A 4215-nucleotide genomic window follows, 5' to 3' on the forward strand; every position below is an offset into this window, starting at 1 on the left:
ATATATATATATAGAAATTTATTGGACTTGTCCTTTCTGGAGCCCAAAAAACACATCTTTCTCTATCTTCCCTCTGAAAAGGTCATGGACCGAGAGCCTGACAGTTGTAAGGCAGGGGAGGGGACCCGGCGGGATAAGGAATGCCGCTGGGTCCCCTCTTCTCTCTGCCTGTGTCCATAACCAAGATGACCACTAGCACTTTAGTGCACATGATGTCATTATGCACGTGTGTGATGACATCATGCGCATGCGTGATAATGTCCTAGAGGGTGACATCCTCTGGCTGCACTGGGTGACACCAGGCCTGGGGATGCCTTTGTCTTTAATAACTGAAGTCACAGACATGGAATATGGAAGACCTGCAATTGGCTCTGTGATAACAGGGTGCTGTAATGACTCCCGACTAGTCACGGTGTACAACATTGATAAGACAGGTCATCAGCACGCCCACTAATGTGCCCTCAACTGCACAGCTTCATTTATTATATGACCACAAAGATAAGCTGATATCATACAACAATAGAAGCTTTGTACTTGACAAGCGTGTGGGTGTGCTGATGGAACATGCATAGTCATAAATAATTATCTAAAAGCATTGAAGAGGATCGCCATGACAGCCAGGCAGATAGCATCTCCTCTTTATTGAAGGCAGGCTGCATTTAATCATGGTAGGATCTGTGTGCGACTTCAAAACTCAAGCTCAAGCCTAACAAATGCCTTTCCTCTGAAGTATTTCAAGTATTCACATTAAAACCGAGCACCAGCCATTACAGCAGGTCAACCATGACTTCACCCCCCCAGCAAGCGTGCCATTTACCAGACAGAAGTGACGTCAGACTATCAAACAAAAGACAGAGGGACAGAACGGGAAGCGGGCCAGCTTTGTGCTACTTTACAACACAGCCCAGTAATTCAAGACGGCTGCTGAGTAACTACAACTCCCAGCATGCCTGAACTGGACCTTAATACTGGTAGAGAACAAGAAGAGCTTAAAAAAGGAGTTGAAATTTGGAACAAACTAGACTGAACTAGAGGCAAACCCGTTTCCCATAGCAACCAATAGAAATTCATTATTTATAGTGTGGAAGGATAAAACAAGCAAAATGGCTTGAATAATGGAGTAATGGCTCTACAACTGCTGCGGGTTTCCCTCTGCTAACCATCAAAAATCACACAGCAGTTGTGATGGCTAAAGTAACCCGATTTCAGGTTTGTTTGTTTTTTTAAACCAAAATGCAAAAAGCGCCAAAATTGGTTGCAAAGCAACGCACACTCTTTTTGGACACTTAGGGCTTGTTCACAGCAGTAGCCAAAAATGATGGCTGTTCCCCTATATGGGGTACAGAGAATCCAGGGATCTGCATATTATACTTTATGTTTTTAGTGTCAAAAGTATTTTTCTGGCCAATTTAGCTTATGTCCACTACAGGCCACGTCAGTCACTTATATGACCTTTACTTCCTGACCGGTAGCCAACAGGAAGTGAGAGGAGAGATATCTCAATATGGGAAATCCCTTCTTAGTTGTCATCAGAGCAAGTGTTCCCATTGTTTCCCTGTTCCTGTGACCATTCAAAATTTTGGATCCCCCCAATCATCTTCAATCCCTGTGACAATAGTAACCAGGGCAATAGAGAGGGTAAATCGCCCTGTGAGGACATAGACAGCAATAATGGAGTTGCTAACCTTTCATTGTATAACAAAACACAAAAGAAACTAAACAAACAAAGTTTTGGCTTTAGATACATTTTATCATGATAGTATTCAGTGATGAAGTGGACCTCTCCGGTACTCATATTAGGCAAAGCAATAGATTTGCTTTACAGGAGCGACCATCAGCCATCACTTCATTCACCCAGAAGTAATGTGTATTTCTCAGGTCTATGGGAAGGCTGATTGTGGTCCCACTAAGGCAAAATGGTTACTCGTCATTGTACCCAATACAGGTTCTCTTTAAAAGGTGGCGACACATCAATATAATCACTCTATGTGACTATAATAATCTAATTAACATCAGAAGCATAAACAGACCCTCCATTCAATCAATTTAGCAAGTTTTCCATCGATTACAAAGCAACAGGCCGTGGCAGAATTTTATTGATCTAATGTGAACGATTGAACGCATATCAGTCAGACAACTGATCATAATACAGATCCATGAAATTACTGATATGTTGTATTGTTTTATATTTTAATCTATGATGAATCGCAAGTTTGAGATTGCTCATACCTAGGTTGATATGTGCATGGCCACTGTAAAACCTAGCTGCCAGGGGGCCCCCCAGGATGGCACCCTGTGTAACACCATTCAACAATCTATACAGCTGTATAGCACAAGCTGAACTTGACTTCTAAACAATGTATCTCCTATATAAAAGTATCCCTTTAAGCCCCACAGTGCCGGATGGGTGTGATCTTTGCTACCTGAGATCAGATCAGCCTGGAAACACTCAATGCTCTCTATAGAAACAAATGTATTAATATAGCAATAGGCTGCTCCTTGCAGATGATTGAACTTTCCTCCCAAGTTACACTTCCAGCCTAGGGAGTTCTCTAACACAAGTCTGTCCTTACCTTGTCCAGCTCACTTTTAGGCCATCCTGATCCACCAGTTAGTTCCTCTGTAACAAGGATCACATGGGGAGATGTGAAGAGTAGAGCACACACTGGGAAGGTGTAGGAGCCGTTCACACCCTCCCTGCTTTCAGGAACTGGGAGGAAACCAGCTGGGACTGCCCTAGGTCCTAAAGCTTGACTCCTGCAACTGGGAGATCAGCACGTCAGGGACAGCGAGCGTAAAAAAGCAACGGCGCTGAGTGCAGCCATAGGCAATCAGCCATGTGTTCATAGGTGGGCCGTATCACACCTTTGCATGCGTTAATGTCCACATTTTTGTGCATTGCATCAAGCCAGCCCGTTCGCTAGGGCTGCAACAACGAATCGATTATACTTGATAATGGGAATAGTTGGCTACTATTCTCATTAACGAATAGTTGAAGGCGTGGGGGAGGGGGGGAGAGATATACAACCAATCGATTATTTGAAAAAATAATTGGGCAACTAATCGATTTTGAAAATAATCGTTAGCTGCAGCCCTACCATTCACTTCTTTGTGGAGTTATTTTCGGGGGATGTCTTACCGGGCTGGGGGAGGAGTACTCACAGGACTGGACGAGGTCCCGGAAGGCGGCGTGCTGTTGCCGATCCCGGTGTCGAAGTTGGCGGATGATATGCCGCTTCCATCGGGCGTGTGGGCGGGGTGGGAGCTGCAGCCGGCTGGCGTGTGGGCGGGAGCTGTGGCTGGTCTTTACATTTAAAATTCAGTTATATGTGTAGCTACCCCGAAAATAAGACCTAGCGCTATCTTCAGGGATTTCTATAATATAAGACCTACCCCAAACTAGGTCTTATTTTCGGGGTAGGTCTTATATTACAGAAATCCCTGAAGATAGCGCTAGGTCTTACTTTCGGGGAAACACGGTACTGAAAATTCGGCTTGGTTAAACAGAGCTGGAGTCTATTCACATACATTATATAATATACACGAGGGGTAGGCATTCTCGGCACTCCAGATGTGGTGAGACTACAAATCCCATAATCCCTCTGCCTCTGGGAGGAGTCATGCCTGTGGCTGTCAGTCTTGCAATGCTTCATAAGGCTTGCAGTTCCACAGCAGCTGGAGTGCCAAGGTTGCCTACTCCTGTTATACATTATACGGATATACTGTATATATCACCATCAGACTAACTACAGACCAGTGGCAACCTCTTTCACCCCAACAGAATCACCAGCACCACATCCACTTCCTGTGAGCCCAGGTGGGTACGTCATCAAGTCACCCTGGGCTCATAGAGTAATGTTGCTACCGTCATTACATGGCACTATTCATGACCACCACTCCTTAAAAAAGAGGACCTGTGGTGTCACATGGACGGACAAAAGACTGCGGGATCCAGGAATATATAAAGTGAATTGTAAAGAAAACAAATTGTGGGAAAAGGGGGAGCAGGAAATCTGGAGTTGGATTTTAAGCGGCGGGGATTGTCAGATCGGATGGGAGGTGTTATATTCCAGTAGACCTTATTGTAAAAATTACATATGATACAGCTGGGGTAAGAAACCTCCGCACGCTAGCTGTGGTGAGACCACAAATCCCATCATGCCTTTCTCTCTGGGAGTCATGCCTGTGGCTGTCAGTCTTGCAATGGCTCATGGG

At 44.7% G+C, this 4215-nt stretch overlaps 1 protein-coding gene across 2 annotated transcripts in view; it reads right to left on the reverse strand.

Moving 5' to 3' along the window:
• The window catches only part of TMEM51 (transmembrane protein 51), a 38904-nt gene extending 36228 nt beyond the window's left edge, over window positions 1-2676 (reverse strand). Inside the window, exon 1 of one of the 2 annotated variants that reach the window (XM_018552649.1) lies at window positions 2574-2676. The gene's annotated coding sequence lies outside the window, so the exon portion shown is untranslated. The remainder of the gene's footprint in view (window positions 1-2573) is intronic. The other variant, XM_018552650.1, reaches the window with a different exon arrangement.
• Between the last annotated feature and the right edge of the window lie 1539 nt (window positions 2677-4215).

The sequence above is a fragment of the Nanorana parkeri genome, unplaced genomic scaffold, assembly GCF_000935625.1.
Source record: "Nanorana parkeri isolate BGI_ZX_2015 unplaced genomic scaffold, ASM93562v1 scaffold94, whole genome shotgun sequence".
NCBI classification, from domain to species: Eukaryota; Metazoa; Chordata; class Amphibia; order Anura; family Dicroglossidae; genus Nanorana; species Nanorana parkeri.